Source organism: Ctenocephalides felis, unplaced genomic scaffold, assembly GCF_003426905.1.
Source record: "Ctenocephalides felis isolate EL2017-DRISC unplaced genomic scaffold, ASM342690v1 CF-g0.4_SCAFFOLD_01886, whole genome shotgun sequence".
NCBI classification, from domain to species: Eukaryota; Metazoa; Arthropoda; class Insecta; order Siphonaptera; family Pulicidae; genus Ctenocephalides; species Ctenocephalides felis.
The window spans coordinates 46,350,697-46,371,995 of NW_020538040.1; the positions used below are offsets into that span (position 1 = coordinate 46,350,697).

Sequence of the window (21,299 nt, forward strand, 5' to 3'; positions counted from 1 at the left end):
TGAATATAATATATAATATATAATTTCATGAACTAGAATTTTCAACTTACACTTCTAAAGTTCTATCTTTCATTGAATAAGTGCATAATCTTGTAATAATTATAATTTGTGTCAAATTAGTTTCTTTATACTTGTTTTAATCTAAATCTTGCATTATATGCAGAGCTTTATATTTAAAATTGTATTTAGTCTTTAGATTTTCTTTAAATTTATATATTATTGATAGCAATCAGAACATAACGAGTACTATTAGCTTTTGTGATGACTTGGTGTTTTGTCGATGGCAACCTAAATCTATCTCTATCTATAAATAGTTAAATTCTATCTCTATTTGATGCATTTTTACAATTTCTGTAATACAGATGTTTTTTATGATGGAGCAATGTCGATAGTGGCTATTTTCTTGGAAACATAGTGCTATCTATATTTCGATACACAAATCGTTATCATTACTGCTTGACATCATGATGTCGAACATCGAACGAGAGAGCCCTGAGCCTTTGAATATAATTTCATAGATATTTCCTAGTGTAGCAGTACATAAACTATTATCTGGTGCAGTATTACCATTGCATAAATCGAAATACAATTTGTTTCTTACGCAACAAGAAATATATGCATAGAATTATTTCAGAGAATTCGTCAATACATTGAGTGCGTACAATGGCAGCTCTCCTATTCATATTGCACGAATGTAATTATTGCAAAGTACCGTATTTGTAATCAAGTATGCACGGACGATTCTTTATGTTTAGCCTTGATATACTAACTATAGACAACGTGCCCATACTTAGAATACAAATAATATACGGTTAACATCATTATAATTGTGATTCAATGAGAACATTTTAATTTCATTCGGAATTATTCATTTGGTAGCCTCGGGAATGATAAGACAGCAAATACGAATGCTGCTAATTCTCACAATTCTCTTGCATGTTTGGTTTAATATTTCCTCCCAAGAAGTGTGTAAAAATAATAATTTTAGTGAAGGCACAAAACATACACAGGAACCCAAAACTTGTAAATTGTTTGCTTTATCTGATGAAGCGACAAAGTTATAGTATTCGTACACCCATGAATATGCCACCGTTATCATCAACAGAGATCAAGCATACTTAATTCGGCGTCTTTCTCAGTTTTATACTTCGAAATAATTTGCGCCCGACAAAAGGAGTATGATATAGGAAAATAATTGGATAAATTTTGTTTAACTTTTCAGAATATAATATTTTACATGTGGTTAATTATGTATATTCATATTTTTTCCTGCTCTATTTAATATCTCGCCTCTTCCTGCCTCTTCAGCTTTTACTTAAAATTATGACAGATTTTTAAAATTAATTTTAATACAGTATATTTTCTGCTTTTTTCACGTATTGATTTATTCTTTAATATATACCTTAATCTCATTTTCTTTCATTTTTTGTGTCGACTTTTACTCAAAAACGGCTGCATCGCTTTCAAAAATTTAAAAGACATTCCATGTATCTCGATATTGACTCAAGTTTATCAGTTTTGTGGGACGCTCAGCCATGCTGTTTCTTTTTAATTAGAAGAAGAATACAGTGTAAATTTTTTTATCCACGTTTTAACCAAAAATTTTCAATCGATTTGAAAATTCAAACATTGTTCCAAAAATATTGCTTGGGAACTATGCTGATTAGTTTTTGGTAAAGGATCATCCGGATCGTTTTTTCGTAATTTATTGTTATTCAATTTTTTATTGGCGATTTTTATGAAACTTTGTATGTCGATAGAATTCTTGGTCTTAATGAACACTCTAAAACATTAGATGCTTACGACAAGTGGTTTAATTATAAAAATTAGGTAAAGTTTGTATTAACCGAAATTAACCGACCGCGTTTTTAGAAAATTGATACACATATTAGGGGTGAGAAATATTTAAACCATTTTTCGAAAATAACCAACATTTTAGGACAACGAAAGTCTTCTCTAATTGCATAATCTAATAAATCTCTTATATATTACTATATTGATTTCTTGTCGATTAAGTCCATTATATACACATGTCGAGAAGTTCAAGCAAGTTGCCTTAAAAACGAAACGCTTACACCTCTAGATTTTCTTTTCAATTTTTCTCTAAATCTTCATGAAGCTTTTGTACTATATCTCACTCAACATCTTTATAAAAATATGTAAAAAATCTGATCATTTTATTTACTCTCAGACAACGTTATACTTACGTTCTTCTCCAAAATTTTTGTGATCACATGCCTGTAATTTTTATATAATATATTGGATTTTGATTCTATACGTCGAAATTTAGATGCTATTTAAATAATAAAGGGTTCTAATATTTTCTAACATTTTACCTGTTATCATTTCAATTTGTAAGAATAAATTTGCACTGACAGTTTTTCGTACAGAATCGTAAGTTAATCTTTGAGCTGTTGTGATGATACTTCTACTACGTTTTAAGAAGACAAACCAATCCAACTGTTGGCCTAGCTCTATTTGATATATTTTATTACAAGAATTTTTCTAATACTGATAATTCCTAATTTGATGCATCAACAGCGCGGATGGGCTATTTTAACTTACCACTTCTCATAGGCCTATAATATTTTATGGGGTTAGGTTTGACTATCAACTCTATCACCATGCGAAGTTTCATCAAAATCCCATAAGATTGTACCTCAGGATTCCCTTGTAAGCAAAATATTTTCATCTATATTTTCAAGTAAAAACTGATGTCACTTTAGCTTGGCATCGGGTTGTATCAAGGTGACTATTGAACCTAGGATCTTCTGGATAGATGGCCAAAACTCTAGCCACGGAGAAGTTTATGCATTGATATTTAGATGAAGATTGAAAAAATGAAGTGTTTAGAACAAAGAATTTCTACTATAATCGACTTCTAAGTGAATATTACCTTCAGTGATAATAATTGTGAATGAGAAAAGGCACGACCGAGTTCATTTCGTAACGGATACGCACGTAAATGTAGGAAATTCTCACTTGAAAACGTGCTGTGGGATGTTAAGTGGATAGGTTCGATTGTTTGCATAATGCGCGTTCATTGCTCATATCAGGTCTCTCTTCCTAAATAAAGCGAACGCGAGTGCTTTTAGATTTGCTCATCGAATTTCTCTAACCAACTCTTTAATTTCTATTCGAATCTGCACTTTGTGTGCTTTAACAATTGGTGGCATTATCAATAATTGGTAGTATTAGTAGTACTATACGTTACTCTTACCAGACTCCAACAAAGACTACACTTCAAAATTATCTGAAAGTAAAATTACTTTCCTGTGATACTTTATACTTTATTGCTTGACAAAACTAATTTTGCATGGCATCGTGCCTTATGGCAAATTGCTGGAATTTTCCGTATCAGAATTAAATACTCGAAGAAAATAAGAAAATAATCAATAAATATTGATCAATGATTAATAATTGTTTTAAATATTTTCAAATAGATTATTATAAATGCTATATATTTTACCGCTTTTTTATATAAATGTTATATAGCGACAATCTTATCGAACAAAACACTTAAGAATGTTTACATTAACAAGAGATGCCGAAAAAATCCATCAAAGGATGTATTCAATTAACTAAATTTCTTACGATTAGAATAACGCATGTGGAATATATTTACATTTTTTAAACTAATGTATATTACCTTGTATATTATTAAAAATTTTGAAAAAAAAAATTCTGAAAATTTTGAAATTTGTTTGAGCCATATAGGTGAGCATTAAAAATTAAAAATCTTGGCACGGAACCCACAAAACATTGTAACAAAATTAGTACTCATTTTTGAAATCTTTATAAAATATCTGATAATTTGATAAGTATATGTCTAATGATCATTATTGACCGCCAAATATCTTGTTTTTACTTTTTCTTCTGTATCTCCGAAACCGCTGAACCTGCTTTCCAAAAAAAAAAATAATCGTTTTCTCATTTTGTCAATACAAGTAAAATCTTTTTTGAATCCTTCAAATCACACGCTCCGTCATCTCAAAAACTGAATTACCATTTTTGGCACTTTTTGCCCAGTATCTTTGAAACTGCTGAACCTGCATTTGCCAGAATCTAATCAGTACGTCTCCCAGTCAATACGAATCGAATGCTTTTTGAATTATCGCGCAATCGTTGTCGCAAAATTTTTGTCCGAACACACACATATCTTTTCAGAAACCTTTGAAACGTGAAGGTACATAAAAAAATTTATTATCGATTTTTTGAGATTACTATAACTTATCATACAGGAATGTATAGTTAAAAAAAAGACATAAAGAAAATTTGCCTATACTAGAAAAACTCTAAAACAGACATGCTAGACTAGAGCATTCAAATAGCACGCTTTCCATATTGTAATTTCATGAGATAAATATTTTACGATAGTCTTTATCGAGTTATTTTAAATAGGTTTCAATTTTTTTTGAATGGTGCAGCCTTCTTAGCCAAAACGTCAACGTCGGAATGTCAAATTTTGGATTACTTACGCATACACACTCCTACTTTTTCTAATTATGGATCAGATCAGATTCAAAATGACTCGAAACGTCGAGAAAACTAGTAAATAAGATTTCTTGCAAACTTTTTCTTCGGGAAGTTAAAATATAATTCAATTTTTCTACTTAATTTTTGTTATAAACAGGAAACACGATGATAAAACAAAATTCTAATCAATTAGTTCCACAATTGTATATATAGTTGACTTTATAAATATTTACCTTCAATATATATTAAATTACAAATAAATATATATATATATATATATATATATATATATATATATGATGATGACTAACAAAATTATGTGTCATCGTATTCACCTACTTTTTCATCATCCAAGATTTGTGTTCAATCAGTTATTGTGCTGTTGGCACTTTTTACTTCATACTATTCACATTTTTTCTTTATGGATGAGTACATGATGATGACGATGATTCAGCAAACAATTATTTATGAAATAATTATTGCAAAATATTACAAGCTTCTTCTTGTTTTCTAACTGCATCTGTTGAAAGAATATGTTTCTTGGCATTCCTCACCGAACAATACGACGCAATCGTGTGGTTGAATTATAAAATATGTTATAAAACTTTAATTATACAAAAAAATGAATTATCAGAAGTTCATTTTGAACGATTTCAGATTATTTTAAAAAATGAAATATATAATAACTCAAAGTAATTAACGTAGAAATCATTATTCAGTTTATATCATGTAGATAAATAATAAAAACATATTTACTCTTTCAGTTTTAGGTATCTTATTCTTTAAATAAATCATTTTATATTCAATCGTTGAATTCAATTATTGTAAATCGAAAATATAATATCATTGGCTCGATTTACTATTTTCAAGTAAAATTATATATATATATATATATATATATATATATATATCGGAATTTTAAGAACCGATGGAAATTTTTGGATTTTTTGAATACTTTCCAAACCACAATTTCTTAAAAAAACAGTCGACGCACATTATTGTTTATATACAATGTTGTGTAATTTTTGAGAAATGTTTGAAACTAATATTTTTTTTGCTAATAATACAGAAAATGTAGTATGAATCTACCGCATTTAGACTTCATATACAAAATCTTTAATAAAATTCATCTCCGACTCTGCGCTAGATAGCTTGACTTTGTGATTTTCTATGAAGTGAAAATAAAATGGTAAACTACCTTTTCTGCATAGTAATATACTGCTTTTTTAAATCATATTTAAAATATTCTTTCTCTTGTTCCTTTTTTATGATCTCGCATATTTTTTATATAAAAAATAATTATATATATTACATTCATAGAATATAGTAATATGTATGTCGTTTTAAGAGCAACAAATTTCTAAAGAGGAAGAATTTCTTGGATGCTATTTTTTCATTTGAATATCTACACGATATTGATTATTTTATTCTACAATATTATTTTAATTGCATTCAATTTTTAAAATATTTATTACTTCTTTATATATATGAAGATCCTGTTCTAAAGAAACACGATTTTTTGTACTGCTTACTTAGAAATATTTGTGGTTTGAATACATTAGCATGGATGATCTTCGTATAATCGTAAATGTGTAATTTGAGCAAAAATACATGAAAATGGCAAATTAAAATTGTATTCATAATTTTCACTTCTATATTCTCACTATATGTTATACTCTATTTCTAAATTGTTACTTTGTAAAAATGCTACGAAATGTCAACAACAACTCTCAGGATTGTTCAGAGATAAATCTCACTAAATTTTTACTTGAACTTGTAGATAAAAAATATGCATCGAAAAATTGGACACTCTCGAGCAATGCTGCAAGTAAATTATATGATCAATATTACAAATTGATTAAATTTTTATTAATATCTATGGAATAAAGATAGGTCAGCCGTTGGATTGCCATCTAAAAAACTAGCTTGAAAGGAAATGTTGTACCAAAATGGCTCAAAGAACTATTAAATTATGATTGCTGTTCAAAAATCAGAAGAACAAAATAAATAAAATTATACATATATGGACTTGGATCACGGAAAAAGAATTATCGGTTGAATGTTATTTTAAGAACATTCATTATTATCTATTTTTCTATTATACTTACAATTCAATATATGAACTATATAAAATTTGATAACAAAACACCTTTTTCCTTTAGTTTTTATTTTGAAAAAGCATAAAGCTTTAAAAAAAAAATTAAGATAAAGTAACTAAAGTAGCAACATCTTTTAAGGACTCGTACGGAACCCTGAAAAACCCATATGTACCTCTATTACTTTATTACCTTGCAGCTTCTTTGATTTGTCGACAAACTCAACATCACTGCATAATACTAATTAACGCATAATATTGTATTTCTTTGAACTATGAAATAGCAAACGGATAATCGAATGAGCTTTAAGAATATTTCAATAATTAAAAACGATAAAGATAAAAATTTAATCGCGGCTCGATTGCATAAAGGTGTTTTATTACCGCAGTAAAGTGTGCGCCTAGACGCTATAAATTAGGATTCAATATTTAATTTCTATTGTAATTTAATTGATAATTCAAGCGAGTGTGTTTACAATAATGCATTCTTTCGCTTTTGCTATATAAGAGTTTAACTTCTTGATTTATATTCTAAATACGCACACAAATGAGTTTTGTTCATGAATGAATGTTTTTATGAATCATCGTCGTTCATTGATAAAATGAGAGTAGCTAATTTTAATGTAAAATGATATTTAATCATTGTGTATGAATGATATTTAATGTAATGAGACACAATTTAATATCGAAATTGGCTTTAATTTTTAGAATTACGTTTCTTAAGTTAATTATATCATTCGAATTTCTGTATATTTCATTTTGGTTGTTTCTCTTTCTAATAGCCTGTTTGACTTTCAATTTATTCATCTATTTCTAGATCTATCTTTTTTTATCAGCTAATTCAAGTATTATTTATTTTCCTATCGGAACCGTTTTTCTTCTAAGCTCATAGAGAAGAGAGTTTTGAAATATTTTTGTTTGAGAAAAGGCGAAATCCCTCTTTAATTCTGTAAAAAAAAACATAAAGGCGAAGTGTTAACGATTTTTATTCATAATTTGATGTCTTCTCAATATTTTATGATTGTGACATGTGTCGCAACTTGAACAATTTTTCTCTTTTGTTGTACAAACAAGTTGTTTGTTCGTCTACTCTATTTTCAAACTTTGGTTTCCAATTTACTCTAATTTTTTTGGCTTAAGTTGTGCATCATCTTATTATATTTTCTTGTAGTCATTGTAGAGCTTTGATAATTTTTTTTTTTGGGTTTTTCTTAACATGCGTCGTATCTAATTTCCTTTTCGTTTTGTAGTAGTTTTCAGAAAATTCCTCTTTTCTGCAACTTTTGCAGTACTTGCTCACTTGTTACTTTATTATTTTCTTCTCATGCACAATTGCACATTTTTCAGTTTATATAACAACTTTATGAACTACTAACTTTTTTCCAAACTTTGATAATGATTTGATCTGATGTTTCTCTCAGAAAAATATTTTGTTATATCCATGTAGACATAACTTTACGATTTGCATTATGGGCCACAATTGAAGGATTTAGTTTTTATGTAAATTCACTACATTTTCAAATATACGCTAGAATTGTTTTATAACATGATTTATGAACCGTTAAATGGGCGAAGTTTTCATTAAATATTTATTGTTAGTGACTATATTTTTATTGGACTTTTTTCTATTTATTGAATCTGGCAATTGCTTGATCATATTATTCATATGTGCATATATTTATACGATATAACAATTATTTATATTTTTACTATATATAACGTAAGAATATAAATAGCTTTCACCCAATATAACTAAATTTTTCATGTTTACCAATACAAATCTAAATGGTATGTCTAATTTTAGATGCATTATAAATTAATTTTAATATAATTACGCCGTTGTTTTTCAAATTAACTAATATTATAATATATTCATATTTCCATCATTTATTTAACTAATTATATATCATGTAATGTAGCAATTTTAAATGCAATGATAATGATTTTTTCGAGTTCTTTATCGTCAACGTTATTAAATTAGTTATAAAATTATTTGTCATAGTGAGACATGGAAAATTACTGCATTACATCAGCATTAATATTTTTTGCAGTGTGTAATGTTCTCTGAGTTATTTGCATAATTATCATTCTCAGTACATCACATACCAATGACATAATAAGAAATAATAACAATACGCTACGGTGATGTTTATACTACTGTAAATATGCCAGTTCATAGAAAATAATATGAATACAGTGCATTTTGCATTATTGTAATTAATGAAATATCTTGTTGATTACTCTTTATTAAATACAACTAAATTTAATTTACAGTTGATTAATCTCGGCGCCTGTGCCCTTCTGCATCCACAAGTGATTAGTGTGTCCCCGGTTTTTTGGTGAGTTTAATTTACATTTTTAAACGATATGTAATTTTGATTTCTTTATATATTTTTTTGAACTTAATTTGGTGATCTATTTATACAAAATAATGAGCAGCAATGGTTAATAAAATACAGAAATTAGAAGATATTTTGATTAGATATCGGTGGTAAACTCAGTAGCATAGCGCAGGGAATAATTTTATTTTCTTTCTGATTTTTCAAATTTAAAACAATTAGGCGATTTTCATTTCGATCTTACTTTTGGTACTTTAGTACAAAAATATAAACTTACTAATTATTTGAATGGATTGGTATTATTATATGTAAGTTCCTAGAATATACTAAAATAAGATTGCTGAACTCTTGCTTCATTGTTTTGTATCACCTTGTCTCTTATGGCTAGTTTTATCATATTTTGTCGAAAACATTGTCAAAATTTCTTGAATTGATCATGTGTTTTAAACTACATCTTATATTTTTTTAAAATTTTTTGAACAGCAATCAGAACTTAAGAGTTCTGTGAGTTGTTGTGACAAATTCCTTACAAACAAGTCGGATTTTTTTTATAGATGGCAACCTGAACTGTTCTCCTATCTCCATGTGATAAATTATATTATTACAATTGCTGCAATAGTGAGAAATTTTATTTTGATGCGGGCAATACCGGGCAAGGGTCATTTTCTCTGGCAATATATTGCTATTTATATTTCCAAGTGAAAGTCGATGTCACTACAGCTTGGCATTAGGTTGCCCGAATAAGGTATCGAACCTGAGACCTCTTATTGTTATCCCACAGCTCTAAATACTAATCCTAGATAATATTTTTTTGTTGTTCTTCTTTCTTCATCCTTCAGGTCGACTTAGGTCTTTTATCAATAGTTTTTTTTTTGTTTCAATTTGGCTAAAATATAGCCAAAATTCTTTATTTGGATATTAGTAACCACATCTCGAAATATGAATGTTATATTTCTCATTTTACTGCAAGTTTGTCATATTTCTAATTATAACAGTAAATTCTGTTAAGTGTTTTGTAATTCCAGTTTTGTAGTTCTAGTTACTGATAAATTATCAATTTTTTTTTGGGATTAGAATTGTTGTGAATAACACATAACGTCTGTGGACCAACAATTTGATAAATATCCTTTTATCATAGTAAATTGAGGTTTTCGCTGAATCTTCAGCAATGGAAATCAATTATCTGGAACAGATAATTATCTAAATTTTGTGCAAATATTTTTTTATAATTATGAATATAATTTGCTCTTGGCATTTGAAGCTATTGGCTTTGAATCAGAAGTTCCAGATTCGATACCCGTCTCGAACTGATGTCAAGCAGTAGGTACATTGGTTTACACTTGAAGATGTAGATAGCAAGTGAAATTAGTTCTCACCGGCATAACTGAATCAATAAAAAATTCATCTGTTTTACAGAAATTGTAATATTATTTCATCAAATAGAAGCACACCAAACGTTGGGTTGCCTTCTAAAATAGCAACATAGTTAATATAATTTTTCACAGCAGCTCATAGGACCCTTAAATGCTGATTGCTGTTCAAATAAATCCAAAAATGCACGTAGATAGTTTCTCCAAGAATAAACGTCTCAAAATAAAATAAACAAAACGTTGGATATCAACCGTCTATAATGACAGCGCGTCGATATTTCTAGTAGGTCAGTAGAGTTTTTAGTGGAAAGTATTTAATTATACATATACTGTTTTTATTTTTATTCATTAGTTCGTAAAACATAATAGTTTCATGACATGATTACCTTGAATTTCCACCGCCAACCTTGGACCGGAGAATCTTATTTGCATACGCATGACGTTTAACTTCACGCGCGGTAGTTCACTGCTTCGAGCGTGGACGAAAAGAATGGCTTGTATTCCGCGGGATAACGGATATTTTCTTAATTATTACTACATTGTAATTTAGAAGTTAGGATAAATGACCTATATGACTTTAGTAAAAGCACTGTATAAAACATACGCAAAACGCCATAATATTTTTGTAGTAGGAGAGATAAAGTACGGTTGTACCAAGGTACTGTAGTGACAGTCATCATAACAGCTAAACTATACTAAATTTGAGATAGGGTGCAAAGGGAAAACGATGAAGTATGTTTGTTCGAACAAGTTTCCACTATTGCATTTGCGCCCTACATTAACACGATCTATATAGACTATATATATACTATATATAGACCGCATTACTTTTAAAGAGTCAAAAGTAATTTTTTTAGTTCAATTTTTTTAAATAATAACTGTAACTTGTACACAGATAGATCACATTATTTGTTATTTTGCTCTAAGTTGAACATTAATAGTTGACTACCAGCAATTAGGTCTGCCTAGTCATAACTATGAGTTGTTTTCAAAAGTGTGCGTTGGGTACGGTTGTGACATGTGGTAGTGGGTTCTGTTCTTTTCGTGTGAAGATTTAACAGATGAAGAAAAATCTAACTAGGTGAAGACAAGATACGAAAGAGAAAATGAAAGGAAATTTCAGTACAAGAAAACAAAAGATTGGACAAAGATTTCTTGTATAAAAATTATATTTTGTTATATTATTTTCACAAGCCTTTTTTAAATGATTATATTGTGTTGTCACATATTTCTGACAAAGTAAACAAAGTAAATGACTACAAGTCATTATAATCATTTTAGTGTTTATCTATTTTTTGTCCTATTTTCATCTCTGTCACAACCGTCCTGGGGGTGTGGATGGTCGTGCCACGTGCCCTTTTCTTACATGATTTAATTTTCTGATTAATCCATAGTATTTGAGGACGGTATTTCAGCATTTTCACGCAGACAAATGTTTAAATTACCATTTAATTTACATTTTTCTCAGCCAACTTTTAGATTAACAAAATAATTGCCGATAAAAAAGTGACAACCATACCCAGATTTTCCCACTTTTATAGGCGATACTCCCGATCAATATTCTCTAAATCATATTTAAGTCTTAATAATTCACAATTTTTATTTGGTTCATGGAATTTTACCAAAGTATTACATTGCTAAATACAGTGAATGACACGTATAATTCATAAATTTATGCATGTAATTTTATTGGTTTTCTTTATTATCATTATACTTTATTGTAATTTTATTGGTTTTCTTTATTATCACTATACTTTATTAAATTCAGTAGTATTAACTTTAATAACTAAAATTTTTATTGCGTCTATAACATCAATATAATCACATGATTTATGTCGATTATCTTTAATATAATTCTGAAAGTTATAGTAATTAATATTAATATGTTAATTATTATTTTTCATATGGAATTAGCGTTCTTGTTTCTTTAAATTAAAGTTCAGCTGCTTCACATTCCACGTTGCTAATTTAATACAAGTATTTAAGTACTATAGCATCCAGTGATTAATAATTGTCGTGTAAGCTGACAGTTTCATTTAACATAAAATATTTTACTGTATCCTTCGAATATTTTTCATTAATTAAATTATGGACAAGGAGATTACTCGTCTGGGATTTTGATGGAACTTCGCTGTGGTGCTCGTGTTGATAGTAAAAACTATCCCTCAAAATTTTGTTAGACGTATCAGAAGTGGTTCTATTATAAAAAATAATGAAAATACTAACTAAATGTATATATGGGGGATTGGGTACGGTAGTGACAGTGGTCCTAACAGCTAAATATACTGATTTTGAAATGAGGTCCAAAGGGAAAAAGGATGAAGTATGTTTGTTCGAACAAGTTTCCATTATTGCATTGTGTCGGGTCCCTACATTAACATGAGTATACATACTTATTTTGCTGTAAGTTAAACGTTAGTAGTTGATTACCAGCAATTAGTTTTTGCGTAGATAATTTGGCTCTGTCATGACGATTATTTGTTTACAAAAGTGTACGGTTGTGACATGTATTTCTTGGGCTTTCAAAATGATTATTAAACAGATAAAGAAAAATCTAACTTGATTAAGACAAAATACGAAAGAGAATGATCACATGAATTTCTAGTTAACTTTGTTTAAAAATATATGTTTTGTTATATATTTTCATATTACATTCATATACTTACAAGCTTTGTTTAAATGGTTATGTTGGTTGTGTTACATATTTCTGATAATTAGGTCAATGTAAACCATTTTGCTGTCTATAGCTATTGTTTTTAACCGATATTTATGCTCGTCATAAGCGTCCTGGGGGTGTGCAGGGTATGTGTAGAATTCAGTATTCAGTAGAATTTATAACTATCACTTCTAATAGAGTTTAGTATTGTAGACTTCAGAACTTCTCAAACTTATGTGTCCCCTTTTTTGTCATGTGCTGTCTTTAAATTCCCTGTATTTTCTTTTCTTGTGCAAATCGTTGAACTGCATTTTTTATATATATTATAGATATGTATATATATATATATATATATATATATATATATATATATATATAGAATTTATAACTATCACTTCTAATAGAGTTTAGTATTGTAGACTTCAGTACTTCTCAAACTTTTGTGTCCCCTTTTTTGTCATGTGCTGCCTTTAAATTCTCTGTATTTTCTTTTCTTGTGCAAATCGTTGAACAATGTTGAACTGCATTTTTTATATATATTATAGATATATATATATATATATATATATATATTAAGGAATTTCATTAACGTTATTTCTAACAGAAATTGTTTAATTACTTTATTTATATAACAGATGAAATGCAAGATTCATGCAAGCAATTTCAATTGATGATAAACAACATGTATAGATTACACTGCTGCTCATCTCTGTATATCAAATGCATGTATATTTTTTACTCCTGGACAATTATCGAATAAAACACGATCGCATAAACATCAGTAAATTGATTTGAAATTATACTATATTATAAACTACTTACGACTTGACGTACCGACTATAGATAATTGGCTCGTTAGAAAAGAACTTTCTTCACGCGCCCATGTTTCAGTCTCAACGCCGTGATTCTTTAATAAATTCACATATTTCCGGTTATCAATAACATATTGTATTTGTATGATGATCGATCGTCGTGTTGTTTGAGTTTTCCAACATAATTTTCTTCCTTATGAAGAAAGTGTTGCGATAATATTACCACAATTTTTCTTAAGGTTCCTTTGATTGTTATAGACGAGTAGGTAAATCGTTGTGAATTATGCTTTCTAGATAATGGTCGATTGGGGATAGTGCCACTGTGTATGAGTTTATTTGAGTACTTGTGTTATCATATCGTACACGTTATAATATTTTGTTACAATATTCGCGTAAATTGAATACGAAGTATGGCAGAAGACTTATTTCTGCGTCAATTATTTGTTTCACAATAGTTTCCTTCTGTCTTTTTATTGTAGGGGGACTGGGTACGGTTGTGCCAGGGTACGATAGTGACAGTCCTCATAACAGCTGTATTATACTGATTTTGAGATAGCGTCCAAATGGATGAAGATGAAGTATGTTTCTTCGAACAAGTTTACATTATTGCATTGAGTCATCGCTCTACATTAACATGAGCTGTATATCCCTGTATACATCTATCTGTATAAGAGTCAAAAGTAAATTTTCATGTTTGAATTATTTTAATCATAATTGTTAATTGTATACAGATAGATCACTTCGTTTATTATTTTACCACAAGTTGAACATCCGTAGTTATTGCTTAGATAATTTAGCTCAGTCATAATAATGATTTGTTTTCAAAAATATGCGTTGGGTCCGGTTGTGACAAGTTTTGAGGTACTATTGTGACATGCTTTCGGTGAAGAATAAACAGATAAAAAAATCAAATTTAGCGAAGACAAAATACCAAAAAGAAAAAAGAATAATACAATATGAGAAAAAATGTTAATAATTACTAGTTAATAAACTATTTACGTAGTATACGTATGTTTTTAATCTTTTTTAACCGTCTACACCCTCAGGGACGGTTGTGACAGGCATAAAAATAGGTATAAATACCAAAGCGCCCAATTATTAGTTTCAAATATAATTTATAATACATATTTGTTTTATGTATCTTACCAGCAAAAATGTACAACTCTCTTGAAAAACGTCCCAGATATCTATGAAATATCTGAAATTATTCAATTTTCATTTGATGTCTTCAATCATGCCATACAATACAAGCAAATATCAACGAAAAAACATTTTAATAATAAAACTATTTACTCCACCAAATCATATTAGAAGATTCATTGTAATACTCTTTAACTCTTTCAACTCCTCAACTCTTCTACTTCTTACAAATCTAAATCTTTATTACAATAATTATATTTTTATTTTTTTATTTATATTTATACAACATAATTATACAATTAAATATATTATTAGTACATATCTTAAATTAATACATAATAATACATACTATATTAAATGAATTATTATTTAAAAAACAAATGTTAACTCATAATTTTCGCCTTTTATATGAAAGAAAAAAAAAAACACGGAATAATTTACTCGAAAGTTATAACTCAAATACTCATCAATAGAGTAAAAAATGTGTTAAGTAATTTATAAAATTTCCTATTTCCAACTTCTCTAATACTTAGTGGCAACTTTTTGTAGAGCATTATGCCGAGACCATTGAATGAGGAGGCAAGTTTCAAGGTGGGACCTTTTACAAGTTTATGTTTTGTATCATAATAAATACATTTGGGATTTGGGCTTAAATTATTAATTGAATCCTAAACACAAATTTAGATTATTAATTTTTAAAAACTATTAATATCATTAAGATTATACTTTTTTGTTTTTTTTTTAATTATATTTATTTGATCATCTACTTACATGAGATATAAAATCATTTCTACAAAAATATTACCAATTAATAATCATATTCTCACTTTCTTTAACAAAACTCATTCGAATAACTCTCACAAAAAGTGACCCTTTGAACTTTTAATATGTGAATTTTTACGCTAAATTACCCAAACAATGTACATTATTTGTGGGTATATTCAATAAACGCGGAACGCGCTGCCGACCATGAGAACGGCAGCTTTTCAAAGATGTTCACTGTTGTGATTTATGCCAATAAATTTCACTCAAAGCGGTTTCCAAGACATACTGACTGTGATAATAGCTCGAATTAATAATATAATCGACAGGTTAAATATAAATAATTTAATCGACAGATTAGTTTAATATAAATACATATGCATAAATACAGAATAAGGGTGAATCTTGAAATAGAACAAAAAGCATTTCTTGCTATCATTCGATGAACTGATTAAATCAACATAAATGATGAGTATATTTAATATAAGTATATTTTCAATATATTATATATCCAAAATCTACCAGGTGAAGAAAGAGAACTCCTCGCATTAGACTGCAAGCATTGAGTGTAAACAATAGACCATTCTTGCAAGTGCAGACAACGCAGGCTATCAGCAAATAAGTTGCCTATGCAATATTCTTACATTGTAAGAATTTATTACATAAGATAATTTTTTCTTTGTAATCATCGCCTTGTGTGGGCATACCGATGTCGTGCTGATATAAGGACCACGAAGCATCCAAGGTCTTATTGGATTAACGTCAAAGAAATACATTTAATTAAGTTGATTCTCATAGAGAACCTATGATAGAAGTAAGAGTTACTATGTGGAATCTTATTGTAAAAGAAATTAACTAATTAAAGTCCTTTCAAATCCTTTCATTATAATATCATCGTTCTTTTGTTGGCCTCCTGTCGATTCGTACATCGTCACAGCACTTTACATCCTAACTAAATCCTCGCCGAATTTTTATATTGACTTGTATATATATATATATATATATATATATATATATATATATATATATATATATGTGTGTGTGATATTCAGTTTTCAGGGCAATACATCAATTAAAAAATTTGTATGACTTTAAAACATTTTTATTTTTTCCATACGTTTCGACACATTGTTTTGTGTCATCTTCAGTGGACTATGTAATTGAATTAATCCTAATTATTTCATATAATATTATAAATGTTCACAATGCACAATCCTAATTATTTCATATTATAAATGTTCACAATGCAACAAAATATATATATATATATATATATATATATATATATATATATATAGTATAAATAGATTCTAAATTATTTTTAAATTTTTGTTAAGAAATGATAAATCTGTGGCGTAGAAATCTTTCAATAATTGTATTCTAGAACATAAGAACAATCAAAATGCAAACTTTAATTAATTTTTACAATTAAACCGCTTTTCATAGGCCTCTAATGTTTTACCCACGGTCAGTTTGGGCATAAAATCTACAATTGTGCCAAATTTCATCAAAATCCGAGACGTGCAACGCGCGGGTTCTCCTAAGAGACAGACTACTCCTAAGTAAGACAAACAATTTTTATACAAGCAAAAGTATATTTTTCCAAGTATGCGAAATACTAAAATGTATCATTGTATTTTAAAAATATACTATAAATCATATGTAGTCAGTTTTATGTCTCTACAATTTCAAGACATATAAAGTCAACGTACTGTCTCTACAATATCAATAAAATATTGTCAGTGTTCTATCTTTTAATTTTGAAAAAATATTAATTTAGTTAGTGCTTTTTCTCTATAATTTCAGAAAATATTTGGTCAGTGTTTTGTCTCTACAATTTCAAAAAATTATTAGTCTGTGTTGTGTCTCTACAATTTCAAAAAATTATTAGTTGTGTTTGTCTTGACAATTTCAATATAATACGTAGCCAGTGTTCTGTCTCTACAATTTCAAAAAAATTATTGGTCTGTGTTGTCTCTACAATTTAAAAAAACTATTTGGTCTGTGTTGTTTCTACGTTTTCAAAAAATTATTAGTTTGTGTTCTGCCTCTACAATTTTGATGAAGTTTTGATGAAGTTGCAAGATCAATGCAAAATAGAGCATTGGTAATATGTTTTTGCTAAAAAAAATATTTTGAATGAAAAAAATAATGCACTTTAGTGGCTTTCAAACATATTTTCAATATGATGTACTACTTCAGTGACACAGCAAGTGCCTATTCAATTTTATATTCAATCTGTTCCACTTCTTGCAATGCACTTGGTTGCCGACCTCTGATCTGTTTTGTTGTATAGAATGCGTTGCTATTCATTTTATTGCAAACGTTTAGTAGCCTTGAATTTAATGGTTTTATTATTATATTTATACTACTTTAGAACTTTCTTCAAGACATCATTTCAATCAGTAACTTTCTCATTAATATTATATAAAAGAATTTTAATGATAACTACAAGGAAATGAACACATAAATGATTGTAATAAATACATAACATCAATCTAAATTTGCGTTTAATACGGAATTATTAGCAAATCTAGTCAGGGTATCGAGTACTACTATTCTTTAAAATAAAATTTTATCATTAAAAAAAATCAATTATTAGATATTTGTAACAGACTTCTTGCTTATTACATGTTTATAATACCCACTTTTTGGAAAGTTCATCCAGAAACTTGTTAACAATGAGAATATTTTATGTTACTAAAGATATATACATATCATATTTGTGTACTGAGTTAGCAAAATGTCGGTTACTTAAAATTTTTACTTTTATACTTGCCTTTTCCAATCCTGATTAAATGCGTGAACTTTTAATGGAACTTACCAAGGCACTTTAGTAGTTTTTTTCAAAGGACGATCTTTCAAAGTCAAATTGTCAACATATAAAATCGATAGTTTAGCAAATAGTCCTAATTCTAGTAATCTTGGAGAGATAGTCATTATTTTTTAATGTGATAGTTCCAAAATTTAAATGAACAACCATAGCAAAACTTAATCACAATACCTGACAAATGGTTACAGTTTGACAAAGTCTTGGTTTTTCTTGAATGCCCATAATTTTCAATATCTGCAAGAGATATTGATATAGATTTTTTTACAAATTTTTTCAATATTTGTCATATCAATACTGTCATCCCGCTTAAACTTGGCGTGAGTTTTGGGACACTCTGTAAATTTTAAATATTTTGAAATATTTGGTTTTATGTTTACTGATATCTTATAGATGTATTAAAAAATAGAAAATTTAATTGGAATCAAATAATTTTAATGATTTAATTGGCTGTCTAATTTAAACACAAAAATGATATTTTTATAAAATACAAAGTAACTTTGTCATTAAATACGGAACTACATATAACCATACGTGTATTGGCATGTAAAATCTTTAGAACGCATTTCATATAATTTTTTAAAAATATAAAAACGTATATAAATACAGTCATACTGGTGAAGAATAAATATTAAAATTACATTGTACAAATTAAAACTTGTGCACGGCTTGGAATTTATAGTGCAACTTGCATGAAAAACAAAAAGACTTTTAATACCCATGAAATCCAGCGTTTTATTTAAGAAAGGTTTAAGCGTATCTAATTCAATAAACTGCAAATAATTTAAAACAATAACACAGCATATGAATATATTCTCTTAATAATGTGAAGTGATTTTCTGCAAAATGAGATTATTTTTTTCTTCAATTCAAGTAATGTGAAGATTGGTATGCGCCGTTAAAATGCAGCGCTAATAAGCACAAGTAAATACGAATGCATACATTGAATTATAAATTTGTGTAGTGGAAGCGGTCTTAATCTTAAATTGCAACAACAAGAATTCTAAGAGCTTGATATTGACAGACTAAAACAGGTGTGGATAAGACTTGTTACCTTTTAACTCTATAATCCATTCTCCATGTGAATGAATGCCTTCGTCTTGCGCAAAGCTTTGCGCTTTGTTCGAATGAATATTAAATAAACTGCATTTGATAAGTAGTAGGTACATATATCAGTGAACATTAAAACTAAAGCTATTGATATATATATATATATATATATATATATATATATTAATTTTGGTTACAACTACTTCCCAAACATTTGGTGATAGTGAAGGTACTGGTGAATATACATTGAAATAAAAGAAAGTATGCCCATTGGCAATCCATCTATTTGTTGAAGATATATGATAAAAAAAACTAACTAAAAAGTTATGAGTTAGAATAATAATTATAAAATAATGACAAAGCGTATTAAAATAGATAAAGTTAGTAATAGATTTTGCTATTGAAAACTAAATATATGGATAGGGAAAATGTGAAATTTCGAAAAGTGTTTTATTTACTAGACTCTACAAATTGAATATTTTTATTTGTTATTAACAAAAAAGAGTATAATTTATTATAAAGGATACACAAGAGTTTGTAGCAACTAATTTCATCTATACGTGTCAATCAATACAAATTGGAGTATCTGTAATATTGCAGTAGTTATTTTTAAATACATAAATGGATAGTACTATTTTATGGCAGATTTGTGGGCTGAGTTTACTTTAAACTTTAATCGATTCTGGGAAGAATAGGGTGAGAGATTTCCCATTGCCATTTCACATCGCAGGACTATTTTCAATTGGTAACATATTTTTTATCTATATTTTCGAGCGAAAATTGATCACTCTTGAATGATATCAGGTTATCCAAATCGAGGGTTCGAACTCACGACCCCGTCTACACGAAGCAGTGCTCTTAACCATTACGCCACAAAACACCTGTTATTACGTTAATAATATGTTATGAATTGTGAAGGACCAATTTTTACTGGACTTCTATTGGCAGGTATCTGGTGCAATTGGGCCAAACTTAGGGTGATTTAATTTTGGAAGAAAACTATCTATCTTATGTTACCTTATCTTACCTCATCTAAGCTTTTAATAAATTTAACATTGATTGATTTTAACAATAAATTTAATTAGTTCATTTAGTTTTTTTCGGTTTGTGCATTTTCTTACCTTAATTTGAAATATTTTAATAATTTTATATATCTCATACCTTCTAAATGTCAACGTATTTTAATTTAAACTATTTTATTACATTTTTACTATCTTTTCTTCATTAAATAATAACCTTGAATTAATAAATATCAATTATTTATACGTTATATTATTTTGTTAGTAACATTGATAGTTTTTTTTTAATAAATATTTATAATTGGTTGGATTTTTAATTTTTTAAATAGTGTACGTTAGTTATGATTAAAAGAAAGTCTAATCGTTATAAAAACATGAGTAAGGCTGACGTGTACTTGTTTAAGCCCAAAAAATGTTTATGAAGAAATTTTTTCAGTAAAGCTAATACAAAAACCTTAAAATAAATGACAATTGAATTAAAAATGCAAAAACATAACTTTTTCAAACCCTTCGATTCGGATCCCAAAATTCATATAAATCTCGGAATTAGCGAGTGGAAAGAGTTAATAAATTCCACGCGGACGAATTCGCAGGAACAGTCTAAAATAATAAAGAGAACTCATATTACAATCAGCTGTATATTATCCGTTCTCGTATAGAAATTTTCGAAGTGATTTTCCCATTTAATCAAACCGAACAACCAATTACACCATAATTAAAGTATAATGAATTCCACGGCTTTGGAAAATT

The 21,299-nt window shown here is 28.1% G+C and overlaps 1 protein-coding gene across 1 annotated transcript in view; it reads left to right on the forward strand.

The window, feature by feature from the left end:
• Positions 1-21,299, forward strand: part of LOC113375012 — a 245,346-nt gene that overhangs the window by 48,091 nt on the left and 175,956 nt on the right. Inside the window, exon 2 of the mRNA XM_026614966.1 lies at positions 8,846-8,910. The gene's annotated coding sequence lies outside the window, so the exon portion shown is untranslated. The remainder of the gene's footprint in view (positions 1-8,845; positions 8,911-21,299) is intronic.